The 20,915-nt window shown below is 40.2% G+C and overlaps 1 long non-coding RNA gene across 2 annotated transcripts in view; it reads left to right on the plus strand.

The window, feature by feature from the left end:
* LOC135098609 (uncharacterized) overlaps positions 1-2,638 on the plus strand; it is an 82,491-nt gene extending 79,853 nt beyond the window's left edge. For both annotated transcript variants that reach the window (XR_010267168.1, XR_010267169.1), the window contains one exon: positions 2,116-2,638. This is a non-coding gene — a long non-coding RNA (uncharacterized LOC135098609). The remainder of the gene's footprint in view (positions 1-2,115) is intronic.
* The last annotated feature ends 18,277 nt before the right edge of the window (positions 2,639-20,915 follow it).

Genomic DNA, 20,915 nt, shown 5'->3' on the forward strand with positions numbered 1-20,915 from the left:
GTAACAGGAGCAGTGTGAGGGAGGGGAAAGATGACGGAGTAATGGAGGTCCTTTGTTCTTATGAGGCGAATGATGTGTTCATGTGTGCGTCTAGCAATGATGTGATGACGCGGACCGGGCTGGGAACGCTGCATTGGAGGGTCGGTGGGAGTAACAGGAATGGCAATAGAGGAATGTGCATTAGTAGGGAAAAAAAAAAAAAATCATCCCTGAGCTTATGTACCGTATGTGGCCTTTGAATACTGTTCTGATGAGAGAGCAAAGCGCTTCAAAACACGAGGTTATGAGTCATTACCAGATGAACATTTTCCCTGTCCACGCACAATCAGCAAGGAACAATCATCCACCTCTATTTAACCCCGCCATTATTACCTAACAACCCCAACAGATACGGTTTCATTTCCACCAGTTTTCAGACCTCACCTGCAGCGGCCGCGTCACGGTACCTACCTACGTGTCGCTTTCCTGCCACACCGACGCCGCCCCGCGACACTGACGCCAATATTCACAACACAACGAATACTTACCGCTGCGTGACAGTCTCCGAGCAGAGGGAGGGAGGGAGGGAGGGAGAGGCATCAACTCCCGCTAGTGATGGGGTGAGAGGTAGTAAGATGGTTCTTGGTAATTCGCTCGTCTTAAAACACGCAATGAATCAATCGTTATTATTATTTAAATGTTTGTGTTTTTATCCCAACACTGATTTGTCATTTAGTGCAACATGAAGTCGCTATTTAATATCAACCGATACAATTCGAAAATGAAGCTCGTGAAATGTGGACACTGAGGGAGTAAAAACACGTCATTATGCTGAGGTCGTCGACTGGCGGGGCGGTGCCTCTGTCTGCCCGCCTCTGTCTGGGGAACTCTTGGAAATGTTGACAATGCAGTGCAACAGTTGATGGTTATTATTCATTTGATGGCTAATTAGTTAAATGTTTTAAAGTTACAACTTCCGACATCTCACAATGATTTCCTGGAACACAATCGGGAATATTGCCACAGGTATGAACACTAAATGCTGAAAATAATTGGTAGTCTTGGACGAGTGTAGCATAGTAAAGTATAAACACAAGTGGATATTCAAGTATCATGATAGGTAAACATGGCGGTCATCATAACACGAGCAGCAGGCAGCTCCCTACTTGTTTTTGGTGTTAAGAGGCGGTATTTAGGCTTAATTTGGCTCCCTACTCAAAAACCCCGCTTTCCCACCAGGTCCTCAACATTGTAGGGGTTACAAGCCGAAAAAAAACAAAAAAAAATAGGAAATGAGAGCCGCGCTGCTAATCTAATAATTTACCCGATGACAAACTTCAGTAAAGTGAGCTAGTTCTTGATACTAAATATACGACCACTGCAGAAAAAAAAAAAAAAAACTAAATAAATCAAACCCTAATTTTCAGAAACAAAACTTGCAAAATTACATCAGAACAACCCAACGACAGGGAAGGCCGCCCTACAATGCCTGTATATACCACCATACTGTGCCCCCTCCTGCGTTAGGAACACGAGCTCACACACAACACATTACCATACCAATAAGCAGTAATACCCTCCCCCACAAACACTAGTTACTGTACATGGCAATTTTATCTTCCTTGACACGGTAGCTGCTCCCCCCCCCCTCTCTCTCTCTCTCTCTCTCTCTCTCTCTCTCTCATATTGTAGATACCGTAAGTTATGTAATTAAATAAATTTGATTAGTACATAAATGTTTGTTGCTCTTTGAGATTCACTTGCAATATTGAATTACTAAGTCAACATACGTACTACAGCTGGAAGTTAACTTTGATATGATTTACCAATAAGTTAGCGTGGGTGACGCGGGATGACCACACGAAGGCGATGAGGCAACAAAGAAATATATAACGCCCTCATCTTCACTGGGTCTCTGTCCCTCAAGATATGCGCACAAGTATGGAGTGGGAAGTCTGCCGGTAGTGCGTTACCAACAAAACCATGAATCTTAAGATCCACTGCGGACTAGAATATTACCAGGCAAAACAACCGCTATATCAGCACGTTCTGTGTATACTGGCAATGATATTCCAGCCTCTCCTTTCTCAATATTGTCTAGAAACTCAGCATTCTGATATCAGTAAACCTTTGCAGATGTTGGCAGCTCTGCGGGACCCCACAACACAGCGCCTCGCCACTCGCTGATTGGCTAAACCTTGGCCGCTCACATCTCGCGCCTCGCTGCCTGACGCAAGCCGCGCCGCTCGCCCGCTCAACACCACAGGAAGAAATGCATGGAATCTGTAAGAGGTGTCAGGAAGGGATTTGTGAACCCTTTGGTGGCAATGCACATTGTTCCTGCGTGTTCCTCTCCCCCAGCAGTGATAAAGATGAAGTATTATAAGCCTTTACCTCCCAAATGCCGCCGTGCAGGAAGTTGGTGAAAAACGGCTTGCCAGCCACCGCCGCCTTCACCATAACAAACTTATTCCACGGTGTGTTTGCGCCACCGAGAGGAACTTAAAGACCCTCCTGCGCGCTTACAAATGGTATTCGATTTTCACGTGTTTGGAATGGAGTCTGCGAGGGATATTAATACGAGGGGGCACTTGAGAAGGAAATGATAAATAATGGTGTTGAAATGTTTACATTAAAATACATAACGAGGCAGAAAAAAGTAGATATTGAGTACACACACACACACGTAAAGACTGAAAAAAAAAAAATAAATAAAAAAATAATAATAATCACGTGGAAATAAATAAATTAAGGAAACTTAACACAACCTGCAGTGAAGAGACCCGAGTAAAGGAGAGAAAAAGAAGAAAAAGAAAAGAAAAAGACTAAAAAGAGTGACCTCCAATTACACGCTGTCAGGACCAACCACCAACCACCACAAGGGTCTCAAGGAGGAGAATGCACATGAGAGAGAGAGAGAGAGAGAGAGAGAGAGAGAGAGAGAGAGAGAGAGAGAGAGAGAGAGAGAGAGAGAGAAACGCGGAAGCTATGTGGAAAAGGAAACACAAATTTTGAAAATACACAAGCATACTGGATAAACACACACACACACACACACACACACACACACACAAGGAATAACACAAGACATTTCATCATCTTCAATGCACTTTCTCTCTCTCTCTCTCTCTCTCTCTCTCTCTCTCTCTCTCTCTCTCTCTCTCTCTCTCTCTCTCTCTCTCTCTCTCTCTCTCTTTCTGCCTCTTCTGCAATCTTTTATTCTCCCGCTAACGAAGAATAAGGATGCTGCTTCATCCAACAACAACAAGACACACGAGGAAAGAGATGGTGGATGAGCGCCTTCCTGGATGACTTACATTCGTCTCCCATGGGATGAGCTCAAAGCCATAACTGCCTGGGAGGTGCCTGGGAGATGAGAGATGCTGCCAAAGATGATAGGATGGTGGAAGTGGTTTAGAGGAGAGATGCAGGGAAATGATGCAGTGGTAGAAGAAATGATAGGATGCAGAAAGAGAAAATAGATGCTGAGAGATGACAGAAAACGAGGAAATACGAGGATAGATTGAGAAAGAAGGGTTGCCTGGTACTATTGCATGAGATGAAAGGATGATGGCGGGAAGGGAAAGATGAGGCATCGAAAAAAAGACTAAATCATGGAAGGGAGACATGATGAAAATGCACCAGAAAAGGAGTAACGAATGCTGGGGAACGCGCGCGCACACACACACACACACACACAGATAATGATACTGAAAGAGATGAAAAGTATGATGCAAGAAAGATGATACTAAGGAAGACATGACTGTGCAGGAAAGAAATAATGGGTGTTGAGAGAGAAAAAAAAAGACGAAGATAAAGAAAAATAATGCCAAAACGAGAGAAGGAGAGGACGAGGAGGAAGAGAATTTCTGGAGAAGGGTAAAGGTGATGTGAAAGTTTTTTTTTTTCCTTTTGCCAGAGAAAAAGTTTTTTTTTCTTTTGCCAGAGAGAAAGGAAGGAGGTCGGATGAGGCTGCGTACGTGTTAAAGAAGAAGAGAATATTAAAGAAAGAAAATAATAATAAAGCTAAAATATATGGAGAGAAGAAGAGGAAGCAGAAGAGAAGAAAAGAAAAGAGAAAAATGAGGAACGATTATGGTGGGCACTTAGAAAATGACGTGAAATTTATTACTACTGCACTAAAGAAACACACACACACACACACACACACACACACACACACACACACACACACACACACACACAGAAAATTTAACTACGACGCAACACACGCAACATCAATGGTATACAAATAAAAGATAAACATACGCACATGTTTCATTTATACTGCAAACGAAATAGTATAACCTAGAGAGGAAATTGTCAGGTATACATAGAAAATGACGCTGGATTAGTCAAAACTCCATACATTTTAGACGCATGCCTGCGAAACACCTGACAGGATACGACAGGGTTGTGTTTCTACCAGTGTGTGTTGACCAACAGGTGTGGAAAGTTGTGGGAGGCTGACAGGTGTATCGAGAGAGAGAGAGAGAGAGAGAGAGAGAGAGAGAGAGAGAGAGAGAGAGAGAGAGAGAGAGAGAGAGAGAGAGAGAGAGAGAGAGAGAGAGAGAGAGAGAGCGTGGGAAAACTTACAGGTGTGTTCAGGTGTAAGTTGAAAGAATGACAGGTTTGCATAGCGATTCTTGTAATAATTTGCTCAAATGTTGTTCAAACTTAAAGACAGAAAGACACTGCTCTCTCTCTCTCTCTCTCTCTCTCTCTCTCTCTCTCTCTCTCTCTCTCTCTCTCTCTCTCTCTCTCTCTCTCTCTCTCTCTACGTTCCCAGAGTGGAAAACGTTCTAAGCTTCTTATTGGAGTTACTTTTTTATTCATTTATTCATCGTTCAGAGAGAGAGAGAGAGAGAGAGAGAGAGAGAAGGGGGCGGTGGGGGGAGGGGCTTATAAAAGTATCGGTGTCCATGTAGTCAATTTCTATGCTTTAACATTTGTGTGTGTCTGGGTCGAAGGTGTCATGTTTTGGTTCCGCACCATGTTCACTTTTATGTTTCGGAGTTTAATTCCATTTCTATTTGAACAGTGCGAGAATTGTTGAGAGATAAAAGTACAACTGAAATATATATCAATGGAGTTGTGCAGGAATGATAGTGCTAGTAATTGTGAATATTATGATATTGATTACACTGGTAGCGATACTACTACAATTACTACCACTATTATTACTACTTCTGTTACAACAACTACTACTACTACTACTACTACTACTACTACTACTACTACTACTATTGCTGCTGCTTGTGTTTCTGCAACAAATAACAACGACAACAGCAACAACAACAACAAATGCAACTGATCTTACTATTGCTGCTGCTGCTGCTACTACTACTACTACTACTACTACACTACTACTACTACTACTACTACTACTACTACTACTACTACTACTACTACTACCGCTACGTATTATATAACAACAACAACAACAACAACAATGATTCCCTCTCTCTCTCTCTCTCTCTCTCTCTCTCTCTCTCTCTCTCTCTCTCTCTCTCTCTCTCTCTCTCATTTTCAGTTGCGTGTTTTTCCTTTTTTTTACCTAGTTTTCCCTGTACATCGAGGTCAATTTATTTCCTCCTTTATCTGCACTGTTTCTTTCCCTTCCATTCAACAATTTTGAAATTCTCTCTCTCTCTCTCTCTCTCTCTCTCTCTCTCTCTCTCTCTCTCTCTCTCTCTCTCTCTCTCTCTCTCTCTCATAGACTATAAGTATCGTGAGATCAAATTAGCAGCAACCATTTTTTTTTAAATATTATTTACTTACTTATCTTATTTTATTTTATTTAATTAATTATTTTTTATTTATTTTTTTTTTTTTGTTATTTGCGACATTAAACGGCATGTTCCATTTTCGGATTTAAAGTGTGTGCGTGTGTGTGTGTGTGTGTCTGTGTGATTCACTTACGGTCGTCTGGTGGTCACCCAGACAGCCGTTCCCCTACGGAAAGAGCTCAGAGCTCATAGTGACCGATCTTTGGGTAGGACTGAGACCACTGACACACCACACACCTCACACCGGGACAGCGAGGTCACAACCCCTCGGGTTACATCCCGTACCTACTTGCTGCTAGGTGAACAAGAGCTACACATTAAGAGGCTCGCCCATTTGCCTCGCCGAGCCCGGGATTCGAACCCGGGCCTTCTGAGCCAAGTGTACTAACCACTACACTACGCGGTGTGTGTGTGTGTGTGTGTGTGTGTGTGTGTGTGTGTCAGTGAAAAAACACGCACAAGACATAATATCGGAATGTAAATAAGAGAAATTTTAGTAGGCTGTATGTCACCCTTACATCAATTTCCCTACACACACACACACACACACACACACACACATACACAACGCGTGCACGCGAGGCCCTGGTAGGATAAATCTGACTATTGAAAATTCTTTCATGTATTTCCTCAGATGAGAGAGAGAGAGAGAGAGAGAGAGAGAGAGAGAGAGAGAGAGAGAGAGAGAGAGAGAGAGAGAGCCTCCTCCTCCCACATCCTTTTTCTTTCTTTTTAGAAAAAGTGGGGTGAAGCGAAGTAAGAGTGGGGATAGAAGAAGGATATAGTGAGAAATATTGAAGTATAGTAAGAGTTAACAGTGTGTGGGCAGTCCACGTTGCTATTGTTGATAGTGTAGGTAAAAATCTGTTCTTTCCTCGCTCTTAGACACTTTGATATAGTTAGGTTTGAGTTTCCAACCTATAAATTTGCAGCTGGATGTAAGTGTAGGTGTAATGAGTGACATATTTGTGTGGTGATTAGCTAGTTTTTTTTTTTTTTTTTTTTTGAAGGGTCGTATGTACGTGTTTCTTGTGTGAGTGTTTTTTCGTATTGATGTTGATGTTCGTGTTCCAAGTTATGTGTGAGTGTGTGTGTTAGTGTGATGTGTGGTGTTGGTGAATGTAAATACTGAATGTAAAATAATGTTGGCTTCGTGTTTCAAGTTATGTGTGTGTGTTTGTGTGATGTGTGGTGTTGGTGAATGTAAATACATATATACATGATATAATTTTTTTTTTTTTTTTTTTTAAGGCAGAGACCAGCTAAACCATCACTATCCCTATCCAACAAGACTGCCTTATTACTTGTTTATTTACATCCCACATCCACAAACACATCTACACACACACGCGCACACAAAGGGCGAAAAAAAAAAAAAAAATATATATATATATATATATATATATATATATATATATATATATATATATATATATATATATATATATATATATATATATATATATATATATATATATATATATATATATATATATATATATATATATATATATATATATATATATATATATATGCACATTTTTGTGGATATTATATGCATGTGTGTTTATATATATATATATATATATATATATATATATATATATATATATATATATATATATATATATATATATATATATATATATCCTAGGAGAGAGATAATTAGCATTTTTTTTTTTCCGGATTTGTTCTTGTCCTTCGCTGTATTTTCCTTGTGCATAAAGAACACTATAGCCAATTAACACCCTTGATGTATCCCTATATCATAATTGCGTGTAATGTAAATCATAGTTTGTACATATTCAATAGTGCTCATGTCATGTTCTGTTAAGTTTGATTCACTAGATTCAAACTTGTATAAACCCTGTTATAAAGAATTGAATTTTCTGCCGCAACTTGATAATGAATGTATCTCATCTCTTGTCTTTATTCATATATATATATATATATATATATATATATATATATATATATATATATATATATATATATATATATATATATATATATATATATATATATATATATATTTTTTTTTTTTTTTTTTTTTTTTTTTTTTCTTTTAATCTTCCCTATTGACTTCATTATGAGCACCATTATTGAGTTTATTCCAGTCGTACATCACTGCATCTGGGAACCACTTACTTACTTGCTATGTATTTCATAAGTGTTCTATAAATCTGACGTATTCTATAAAATCTAACTTGACAAATTCATGTATTCTATAACTTAAACTTCACCACACGTGAACAAACTCTCGTCCCTTCTTGATAACACATCGCAGTTCCCCCACCACATTAATATCACTTGTCGGTGGGGTGGGAAGGCAGAAAGCACACGGCAGTGAGTCATTTTTTGTGGTGGTTTTGGGCGAAGCGTATGAAGTTTGCTACCTTGTTCTCATTGGGAGTGGCGGACGCAGGCATTTGTTACATAATCCGAGGCAGGGTAAGTAAGACGTGGTGTAGCTTTGCTTGTCACTAAAACAACAAAGTCTTCATAAGGGAAAAGTTTGCAGGGGAAGTTAGGCCTCTGCTAGTCTCTCTCTCTCTCTGTCTCTCTCTCTCTCTCTCTCTCTCTCTCTCTCTCTCTCTCTCTCTCTGTCTCTCTCTCTCTGTCTCTCTCTCTCGTTTCCTTTTACTCCTTCTCTCTTTCAGGCACAAAACACCGAAAAAAAAAAAAAATAAATAAACTTACCAAGAAGAATGATGGGAAGAAGAAATAAATGAGCAGATGAATACAGGGAGGAAAAAAGATGAGATGTACTGAAAGAAGAAATGAAAGATGAAATGGCAAAATGAGGAGAAAGTGGAATGAATGAAAGAAGAAAGTAAGGAAGGAAAGAAACAAACGAACGAGCGAATAAACAATGCAATAATATAAGGAAGAAAGAAAGCAAGGAATTACGGAAGGAGAGAAAGAAGTAAATAAAGAAGAAAGGTAAAAAAAAAAAAACGAACGAAAAAAGATAGAAAACAGCAAACAAAAGCAATCAAGAACAGAAGAAACAACACACACACAAAAAAAAAAAAACTACGACACAAGAATTAACACCAACACCAAACACACACACACACACACACACACACACACACACACACACTCGCACCAAAACAATGGAAACACCAAGCTTTACGAGGGTTGCTCCTGTTACAAAGTGGAGTGTGGCAGTGGAGACACACACACACACACACACACACACACACACACACACACACACACACACACACACACACACACACACACATACAGAGAGAGAGAGAGAGAGAGAGAGAGAGAGAGAGAGAGAGAGAGAGAGAGAGAGAGAGAGAGAGAGAGAGAGAGAGGGGAGGGGGGGCGAGGGGACACACTGCAAGAGGAGAGTAATGGCGAGAGATGCAAGGTGTAGATGGTGAGAGGGAAGAGAGTGAGAGAGAGGGAGAGGAACTGAGATGAACAATGGATTGAGATGTGTGTGTGTGTGTGTGTGTGTGTGTGTGTGTGTGTGTGTGTGTGTGTGTGTGTGTGTGTGTGTGTGTGTGCGCGCGCTCGCGCGACCATGTGAATTGATTTGAACTGAAGTGAATTGAATTTATTCTTTCTCGGATTTTAAGTTCAAAGTATGGAGAACAGCTCCTGTTATTATAAACATTGTTTCATCCAACAAATACACACACACCCACCCACCCACCCACCCACCCACCCACCCATCCACATTCCCCCTCTCTCTCTCTCTCTCTCTCTCTCTCTCTCTCTCTCTCTCTCTCTCTCTCTCTCTCTCTCTCTCTCTCTCCACACGCAAAACCAAATATGCAGACACACACACAAAAAAAAAAAACACAAACAAATAAAAAAAGGAATTCACTCAGAACATTTCACTGGCACTGCATAATAACAATTCTACACACACACATGACAGTTCCCTCGTTTCCTCTCCCTTCCCTCTCTGCATGGGCGGTTTTATAGAGTATTCAGGGCAAGGTTTCATCCTCATCTTCTCTCCGCCGGTTTAGAGATCACACAGTCATTAAAAAAAAGAAAAAAAAATTTTTCAATCAGCTCTAATTTCATAGTTCCTCTATAGTAAGTTTATCTCCTCGTCTTGCATCGAGCACCGGAGGGAGAAGTGGAGGGGAGGATGGGAGGGTTAGGTGAAGCGGGAGATGAAGGAGGCGGAGGAAGGGAGGCATGGAGAGATGAAGAGAAGGGATAGGAGGGGGAAAGATTAAAGACATGAGGAAGGGAGACAGAATGTGTAATGGAGAGATGCAAAAAAGATGAATGGAGGGAGACTGGAAGGTACAGTGCTAGACAGAGAGAGAGAGAGAGAGAGAGAGAGAGAGAGAGAGAGAGAGAGAGAGAGAGAGAGAGAGAGAGAGAGAGAGAGAGAGAGAGGATTGTTTATAAATGATGTGTGATACTTTTCAGATAGTTTCATCTCTCTCTCTCTCTCTCTCTCTCTCTCTCTCTCTCTCTCTCTCTCTCTCTCTCTCTCTCTCTCTCTCTCTCTCTCTCTCTCTCTCTCTCTCTCATCTCAGTTTTCATCTCTATCAACCCTGATTTATTTCCTTTTCCTCTTCGTTTGTCTGTCCCCACTTACTTCTGATCAAAATTACTTCTTATCTTTTCTATCTCAGTTCCCATTTATCTTCCTCTCTTTTGCATTTCTAATCTCAACGTTTCTGTATTACTAACTTCAGCTTCTCTTCCTTGCATTTCTCCCTCTCTTCCTCTTTTACATACAGTCCGTCCTTCAATTTTCTCTCCTCCTCTTTCTCTTCCTCCTTCTCCTCATCCTCTTCGTTCGCTTACCGTTCTTTTTTTCCCCTCTTTCTCCATTATTGCCTTCATTTCAAGTCTCCTCTTCCCTAGATTTCCATACGTCCCTTTTCGCATTTTTCATCCTTATCTCTACCTCCTCTGATATTCCTTCATTTTTTTCATTCTTTTCCATGTCCTTTTTTTTTCCATTACTTGTCTCAAATGTTTACCTTATTTTTTATTTATTTTTTTTTTTACTTTTCTATTATGTGTTCTTCTTTTCGTAGTTTTATCATTTCGTATCTATATCTTTTCAATCTTTCAAATTTATTCCTTTCATTTTCTGTTTTTCTCTTTTTTTTTGTCTCAGATTTACTCTTAAATTTCTTCAATGATTTTTTCTTACACTTCTCCGTTTTCATTATTTTCAATGCTCTATTTACATTTTTTTTATTATTATATCGTTTTATGAGCAATCATCTTTCTTCTTCATTTACTTTGTATTGCACCTCTTTTATTTGTCTTTCTCTTCTCTGGCTATGCAATTTTCCTAGTTTCATTAATTTCATCCGATCATATTTGTTTTTGCTTTGACTATTTTCTAGAATCTCTTTATAATTTCTTTGTTCATATAATTTATCACGCATTTTGTCTAATTCCCTCATTCCGGAAATATTTCTCCTTCTCCTTCTCCTTCATCTTCATTTGTCATTCTCTTTTCACAGTAGTTTTCCACTTTTCCTTATATTCATTAATTCAACAGATATTCCTTCATCTCTCTCTCTCTCTCTCTCTCTCTCTCTCTCTCTCTCTCTCTCTCTCTCTCTCTCTCTCTCTCTCTCTCTCTCTCTCTCTCTCTCTCTCTCTCTCATCTTACCATGCTTTCAATATTATTTTATCAGTACACTCTTTCTTTCCTATATTTCATGTTCATCCATTCACTCTCTATTCCTCCATTCCACAAGTATTCCATCTTCTTAACTCTCTTCTTCTTTCCATTCATTTTTCATCATCTTCCCTTGTTCTTTGGACATTGCAATCTTTCATTTTTAAATTTATAATCATCTTCTCTCGCTCTATTACGTCATTTTACAAATATCCTATCTCCTTTTTCACCTTCCTTCTCTTCTCTTCATCATTTCCTTCCCTTCTTCCTCTTTTCCCTTGACTACGCTCTCTTTCCTTCTTAAATTTCGAATATTCATCTTTCCTTTATACTTAAAAGTATATACTATACACCTGCAGTTAATATCAAGACTCTTGAAATTTTTCCTTTGTTTATCTTCACTTAAAATTTTATAGGCAATTTTCATGTTTATAAAAACAAAAAGACTCGCTACTATGTTGTACTTTCTCTAAACACACACACACACACACACACACACACACACACACGCGCGCGCGCGCGAGCACATGTAAGAAAAAAAAAATTATATATATATATATATATATATATATATATATATATATATATATATATATATATATATATATATATATATATATATATATATATACGAGAGATACACCAGACTTTCTTCATTTAGTGCAACGTTTGACCTTGACAGAAGGCATCATGAGACACTGCATGACGTGGCGATGTTGTGAAGTCCACACTGTGTAACAAGCAAGCCAGCAAGAAATGACTAGATCAAATCAATTTATTTCAAATAACAAAGCTGCTCCAAAGATAAAGAAAAAATAATATAAATAATAATTTAATAGAATTATCAAATATACGAATACGTACTTCGATTTTTTTTTTAGAAAATCGTCTTTTGTTGTTATAAAAATTCTTTCTTTTACCGCATATTTAAATTTCTCAACCTTATCTGCTCCCTCCCAAACCCTCAACCTGTTCTTCTTCTTCTTCTTCTTCTTCTTCTTCTTCTTCTTCTTCTTCTTCTTCTTCTTCTTCTTCTTCCTCCTCCTCCTCCTTCTCCTCCTTTTCCTTCTCCTCCTCCTTCTTTCTCCTCCTTTTCCTCCCCCTTCTCCTCCTCCTCCTCCTCCTTTTCTAATACAACCACTGCTGCTGCTGCTGCTGCTACCACCGCCACCACCACCTTTTTCCTTCTACTTCTCCCTGGCATCCCCCACCCTTTGAACCCTCCAGTGCACATATGATTTTTTGTAGATTTTTCTATCCCTGCTGCGGCGGGAGAGTGTGCCGGGGTGCTGGTGACTTGAGTAAAGTTGAAAATGTGATGAAAAAAAGTGTACCTGTGAACCTGCAGCTTGTGAGAGAGAGAGAGAGAGAGAGAGAGAGAGAGAGAGAGAGAGAGAGAGAGAGAGAGAGAGAGAGAGAGACTACGTAATTAGTTTTGTAGTTCCTGAATGTAACGGGAGCAAAGGGAACAAAAACGGAATAAACATGAACAGTAGGAACACATAAGAAAAGGAGAAATTAGGATTACAAGGAGGAGGATGAGGAGCAAGTCAACGAAAGAAGAACATATAGGAATAAATAAGAATAAACAGGAAGAGCAGACACCAGGATTATGAAAGAGGAGAAAAGAATGGGAAATACATATGAATAATAGGAATACATAGGAAGAGTATAACAGAGGAAGAGTGGATACTAAGATTAGAAGATAAACAAAAAATAAATACATAAATAAGTGGCAATATATATGAGGGACAGATATTAAGAAGAAAATTGGAATAAGTAGGAATACGAGTACATGGACAGAGCAGGTGCCAAGATTAGAGGGAAAAGAGTGTGAAATACATAGGAAAGAATACGTAGTAATACATATAAGGAGATTATGATACGAGGAGAAAAGAAAATTGTAGAAGAAAAATAAGGGGAATCTTGAAAGAAGAGAAGAAAAGAGGTTGGAAGAGAGAGAAAAAAAAGGTTGAAATAACGATGATATATGAAGATAGGGAAAAATGAAAAAAAAAAAATGGGGATGAAAAAAAAAAAAATGGGGATGAAAAAAAAAAGATGATTATACAGGAATGCATTAGAGATACATGAGAAGAACTGATACCATGACAGAAGAAGGGAGGGAATACATGATAATACATAAAACATATACATAAATCACAATGACGTAACAAAAGAGAGCGGATAATAAAAAAGAGAAAAAAAATATAGCAATACACAGAAAAAAAAAAAACCTTGACAAGAGGATGAAGAAAGATGAAGAAAAGGAAAATACATAGATACCTAGAAACACACATGCAAACAAGAAATACCATAGATATCTACTGAACTAAGAGATACTGACAAAAAAAAAAAAACAGTGAGAGGGAGAAAAGGACGGAGTACAGCACGGTGGAGGAGGAAGTGAAGGAGGAGGAAGAGGAGGAGGAGGAGGAGGAGGAGGAGTTGGAAGTAGTGGTGGTGGCGGGAAGGGGTGAGAGTAGCAGGAACCATGATAGGTCAAGAGATAAAGCAACACAAAACAAGGTAATATCCAGCGTACAATGGCATGAAAAGAAGCAACAATAAAACTCGATTGCCAAAAGTAACAGTGAAAACGAAAGGGAGAGAAAGGTCGCATCTTTTTCCGTTGTGATATTGTGAATTATATATGCGTGCCTTATATTGTAAGTCACTGCTTACTGTTAAGAACACACTGCGCTGTACAGGGAATAAATCATCGTCAACATCGGACACAGAAACCAGACAAAAAATTAAAGTGTCAAAAAGCATAAGTAAAGCCAAAAAAAAAAAAAATAAATAAATAAATAAATAAATAAAAATAAAGAAATATATGAAAGTAAAAAAATAAATAAATAAAAAAATAAAAAGAAGTCTGGTATTCTGAAACGCGTTGCTCTCTCATAAGGAATATTTTTTTAGTCATCATTAATATTAGTTTTTTTTTCAGTTTTTCCTCAATTAATGAAGCAAAAACCTTTTTTTTTTTTTTTTACCACTGGAATCATGAAAACGTTCTTGAAAACTTTAACAACACCCAATGAAGATAAAATTAATCAAAATAAGACGAATGCTTTTCTCTCATCCCTCTCCCTTCCTTCCATCTCTCATTCTTCATCTCCCGCCCCTTCTTTCTTCCTCCCTCCCTCCTTCCCTTCCCCTCCCACGTCCCTCCCGCTTGCCTCCCTCCATCACGTTGCAGACCTTCAATCACTCAGAGTTAATCCATCACATCTACTCTCCTGCTTCTTCTCTTTTTCCCTCTTCCCCGTTCTCTCCTTCCATGTTTCCATTCATCCACCAAGCCACTCACGCCTCTATTCCTCCTTTCCTTGCTTCTCTCTTCCTCCTTGTAGTTCTGTAGAGTGTGGTCTACAGAGCTACAAGCATGCATCGCTCATTTACGAATAAAAATGATAAACAAAACTACTTATTCCATTGCTAGGGAAGAATGAAAACTGCAAGACAAATTTTCCATTAAAGGAGAGAAAAAGGCGTGAAGAAAATATGATAAAAAGAAAAAAAGAGCTGAAATATTGCATGACTTATGTACGAATATGAGAGAAAATGCATAATCTATCAGAAAGAAGAAAAAAAAGACTGTGATCTAACTTCGAATAAAGGAAGGAAACTCATCAATTCCGTTAATTGTCAAGTGTGAACAAAGAAAAAGGATGGCGAGTCCTGCGTGGGATCATGAAAGGCCCTTGATGTGCCGGGGACGTGAAGGACGCCCCCCACACGAAGGAAAGGAGCACAAGAACCCCGGAAAACCTCTATGGAAATTTTGGGAAAACTTTGGAGCCAGTCTGAAACAAATAAAAGTTATAGGGACTCACTAAGAGAGAGAGAGAGAGGAAACGAGCAGAAGGTGTTAGGAAGTCTGCGGAAAGTTAGTGCGGGGATCCAGTGTAGAATAAAGATATCTATGGGGATTTTGGGCGTAGGCTCAGTCAGGGGGTATTTGGGGGAGAGTGTAGGGGAAATATACCAAAGTGTAATGAGCTTTGGGGAAAAGTTTACGAGGAGTTAAGGAAAGTTCAAGGGAAATCACAGAGTTTATGGGTCTTAGGGGAAGGTATTTAGTGGGAAGAGGAATTGCGAGGCTCAAGAGGGATGAAGAAGAGTACCACAGAGAGGAGGAGGCTGGAGGAGGCAAGACAAGAGAGAGAGGAAAACGATAGAATAATTGGGTGGAACATCGCGAGAAGAGAGAGAAAAAAAAAGTGGGCAGAAAAAATAAAAGAAAGAAAAAGTTTATTAGCGAATGATAAATAAAAATATGGAATAATGTAAAAGAAAACAAATGAACGTGAAAAAAAAGATGAAGAGAAGATGAAAAAAATAAGACAAAACCTGAAGAGAAGAAAGGAAAGAGAAGGAGAAGACGGGAAGAAGATGGAAGAGGTTGAAGTAATGATAACGTGTGGGTTAATGTGTGGGTTAACGAGCTTCAAAGAGAGTGACACCAACACGGATAGCCTCCAACACGCTGCGGTCCAGGCATGACTCACGGATCACCTACTGGGAGGTCAGTGTGTTGAGGTTGTGAGTGTGTGTTGCCGCGTCAGGCTTTCTACCGCAGGGGTCTTGGCAAGAAGTGGGGCCACACAAGGAAATGAAATCACAAGCTAGGAAACTTTATGTTGAAATAATACAGCGGTCGTGACTGACTGTTGTGACTTCCTTGTCACTGTTCGTGTGCTTTGTGGCGGACAGGAGAGAGAGAGAGAGAGAGAGAGAGAGAGAGAGAGAGAGAGAGAGAGAGAGAGAGAGAGAGAGAGAGAGAGAGAGAGAGAGAGAGAGAGAGAGAGAGAGAGAGAGAGAGAGAGAGAGAGAGAGAGAGAGAGAGAGAGAGAGAGAGAGAGAGAGAGAGAGAGAGAGAGAGAGAGAGAGAGAGAGAGAGAGAGAGAGAGAATTTCTCGCTGTGCATTTAGCATGTGTGTGTGTGTTAGCATGTGTGTGTGTGTGTGTGTGTGTTAGCATGTGTGTGTGTGTGTGTGTGTGTGTGTTTGTGTGTGTGTGTGTGTGTGTTATACTCGATATACTTCAACGTAACAATACATAATATTTTCCTTTAATTACTTTGAATGGCAAATTATTTTCTTTTATACTTCCGTTCTCTACTACCACCACCACCACCTCCATCTTCCCCTCTCAGCTTCCATCCCACCTCAGCACGTATTTTCCCGCTCCCATTCAAGACGCACATGATAGATGGCACCCCCCTGCGCCCGCGTCCTTGGTCCTCGCCAGCCTCGCACACTGACAGCCTCCAACATTACCTAATTCGGTGCAGAGACTGGCTGCGTTCAGGCCTTCCCTTCGCTAGATATATGTGTTTATTGTTCATTCCTTACTAATCACAATAGTAGTCTCTAACTCACTCACTTCTGCTGACAATTATCGTACTTTATGCATTCGCCAACTGTTAGTCAGAAGAAAAATATGACTACAGTGGATGATTAAACAGTCTACCCAGATCTACAACAATAACTTATTCTTGTCACTTATTTGGGTTCGAAGTAGTACATGACTAATGACACACACGTACACACACACACACACACACACACACACACACACACACACACACACACACACACACACACACACACACACACACGCGCGCACGTACACACACACACACACACACACACACACACACACACACACTGAAATTCCCTCCATACTTCTGCATTTCCTATTCCCTTGACATGAACTGTTTCAAAAGGGAGGTTTCAAGATACTTATTCTTAAATTTTGGATAACGCTTTTTTCCTATTCCAGAGTCCCCTCTTACATAACAAACACACACACACACACACACACACACACACACACACACACACACACACACACACACACACATACACACACACACACACACACCGACCTACTTAACAGCTAATCAGAAGGAAGACAACAAAACACAAACACACAGAACTTACGTGCTCATCATCATCTCATCTCCTTTCAATTCAATTTACACAAACTGAATATTCTTAAGCACTCTCATTTACATATGTCGCATTTTTTTTTCCGCTATCTCTTTTCCTTCCTCTACTGGCATCTCTAGGTATTCATTCCTTTCCTTGTACATAACACTCATTAAAATGGAGATCTCTGCAAAAGGGAAGAGGGTCAGAATGTGCTCCACTTTGGAAGTTAAGTAGTCAAAGAATTTCTTATAATCAGAGGAGTTAGGTGAGAGGTATACAGCACAGATAAATTTAGTATGAGAGTGACTCTGTAGTCGTAGCCAGATGGTGGAAAACTCGGAAGATTCAAGAGTGTGGGCACGAGAGCAGGTTAAGTCATTGCGCACATAAACGCAGCATCCAGCTTTGGATCGAAAATGAGGATAGAGAAAGTAGGAGGATAGAGGATAGAGAAGAGCCAGTAGGCTTATGGACCTGATGGGGTCCCTCCTATTGTTCTCCGAAACTGTGCCTCCGTGCTTGCACCTTGCCTAGTCAAACTCTTTCAGCTCTGTCTGTCAACATCTACCTTTCCTTCTTGCTGGAAGTTTGCCCACATTCAACCTGTTCCTAAAAAGGGTGACCGTTCTAATCCCTCAAACTACCGTCCTATTGCTTTAATTTCCTGCTTATCTAAAGTTTTTGAATCTATCCTCAACAGGAAGATTCTTAAACATCTATCACTTCACAACCTTCTATCTGATCGCCAGTATGGGTTCCGTCAAGGCCGCTCTACTGGTGATCTTCTGGCTTTGATTATTGATGATGCTTGTTTGCAATCACCACATATTGAGGCATTATTCATAAAAGTCTTAAAAACAATTAAATTTATAATTGGTATGGTATATAGACTCCCAACTCAACATTCACTGATTTTCTTGAGTCTATGGAAGAAATTTTACAAGTATTATCGAATTTAAAGATGAAATGTTATGTAATGGGGGATTCTAATGTCAATTTGTTACATATCAATGAAAATGCCACAACATACATTAACATGTTTCAATGTTACAGCTTCTCTCAAATAATTATAAAACCAACTAGAGTGACTGACAGGTCTGCCACTTTAATAGGTCACATCTGGACAAATGACATGCAAAATTATGTACACGTCCAGGGACAAAATATGGAGGAAATGGTTAATACTTTAAATCATCAATTAATTAAGGTATCTGACTGGATAACTAGCAACGTGTCTAAAACTTTCTAGATGATGTCTTGTCTGACAAACGTAAATGAAGTTAATATTAATATAAAGATAAAACACAATTTCTTGAGTAAAGTTAATTGCATAAAATTTCTTTGCTTAATAATAGATGATAGATTAACATGAAAACAACACCTACATCAACTCTGTAGTAAATTGTCACAAATAACTGGTGTCTTGTACAAAATTACAAACAATATAACTGTCCAATGTCTGAAATTAATATATATGTCTACTGTTTATCCACATGTAATAAACTGTTCGGCAATTTCAGGGGGAGCTTTTAAAACACTCTTAGATGGGTTATTTGTTGCGCACAAAAAAATAACGAGAGTAATGTTTCATAGAAAAAAACGGTACGATCATACTAATCCTCTATTTTGTGAACACAACCTTTTGAAAGTCCCCGATATAATATTCTTGCAAACTTGTACGAGTATATTTCTTTTCAAATCAATTTACATATATCCCAATAATACATCTTATAAATTACTATCCAATAATATTAATAACACTAGAAGGCCAGATGACCTCAAACTTCCTCTCTGTAGGACTGTCCACGAACAGAGAAGTGTGAGTGTGCGCGGCGTCAGGGAGTGGAACAGCCTCCCGCACGATATTAAATCACTAACCTCTATCAATTTGTTTAAAAGCAAAGTGAAATGTTTCTTACTTCTAAACTATGAATGTTAACCATAGCAATGTCTGTGAATCATGTTCTGTTATGTGTTGATACACAGACACACATGTCAGGTGTGCACATCTTGTGGACGTGTGTATGTACATCACCAACAATGATATCATTAATAGAAAACTTTGGCTAATATAACATATGTTACGGCAAAGTATGTATGTAACCATGCATACATTTGTTATGTATGTATGTGAGTATGTGTATGTATGTGCACAGGTTTGTATGTGGCCATGTGTGTGTGTGTGTGTGTGTGTGTGTGTGTGTGTGTGTGTGTGTGTGTGTGTGTGTGTGTGTGTGTGTGTGTGTGTGTGTGTGCGTGTATTGTGTGGCCGCATGTATGCATCATGCTGTACGTATGTTCGCATACAGGTTGCATATGTGTGAGTGTGTGTGTCTGTGCATGTACATATGAATGTGTGTATGTATGCAGTTATATGTTGTGGTATGTATGTTTGTGGGTATCTATGTAAGTGTGTCTACCTGTGTTTGTGTTCGCCAAGTTCACGTATGTGAACATATATGTGGCACAGTATAGCATACTATACACTCCATCACTCATTATTGTGTCATGTGCTGCAAACAACAAAACAAGTAGTCTATTATTACCTCTATCATGTGCAAAATGGCGGCTCAAATAGGAACAAGTCAGGGTGTAAACATTTGCGCTACTTGTGTCATTCTTTATTCAGGTCTGTATAAAAGCTTCGGCTTGATGGACCTGGCCTTACGTATTGAACTGTGTATGAAATGCAGAAATGCATTAATGTTACAAAAGGCAAACAAAATATATCAATCAATCAATATCAAACAACCTCTCTCTCTCTCTCTCTCTCTCTCTCTCTCTCTCTCTCTCTCTCTCTCTCTCTCTCTCTCTCTCTCTCTCTCAGGCGGTCTGTTCACCACCATCCTACTTTTCGCCACTCAGCCAAAACTGAACCAAGGTACATTTTTAATTTCATGAGAACTAGGATGGGAGCAAAAAGCAGTCGACTGTCAGTGGAGGCACGGCTGAGCCTCCTGGGCGAGTGTGGCGTGGACGCCGTGAGGCTGTCCCGCCCCCGCTCGGGGGGCTGCTGTGGGAGGGGGAGGCGCTCTCTGGCCTCCTTTACCTTCCGGCAAGGGGCCGAGGGGGGGGCGAAGCCCCTCGTGTCGGATCAGGCGGCCAGCCTGAATATGGACAAGCTGGCCGCCTTGGACCAGGAGACACCCATCAGGGTGCACTGCCTGGCAGGAGGCGCAACAGTCTTCTGTCAGGACCTGCCCCTGAGGGACCTCCTGGCCGGACTGAAGTACACTACGGCGGGGCGTCACGCCGTTTTGTACTTCAGCCTGGCCGGAGGTCTGGGTGTCCACGGGGGGCAGGGGCAGGGCTGCCCCGTGCTCTTTTGCAACAGCAAGAGAGTGGGCAGCCGCCCCAAGCCCCCCCAAGAGGACCAGGCTGTCCGCGTCCCAGAGGCGGGGCAGGAGGCCGGCCCCGCCCCAGAGGCTGGCCAGGTGGTGGTGGCCAGTCCGGGGCACGAGGCCGGCCACGCCCCTGAGGCTGGCCAGGTGGTGGCGGCCAGCCCAGGGCACGAGGCCTGCCCCGCCCCAGAGGCTGGCCAGGTGGTGGCGGCCAGCCTGGGACACGAGGTCG

The sequence above is a fragment of the Scylla paramamosain genome, unplaced genomic scaffold, assembly GCF_035594125.1.
Source record: "Scylla paramamosain isolate STU-SP2022 unplaced genomic scaffold, ASM3559412v1 Contig70, whole genome shotgun sequence".
NCBI lineage: Eukaryota > Metazoa > Arthropoda > Malacostraca > Decapoda > Portunidae > Scylla > Scylla paramamosain.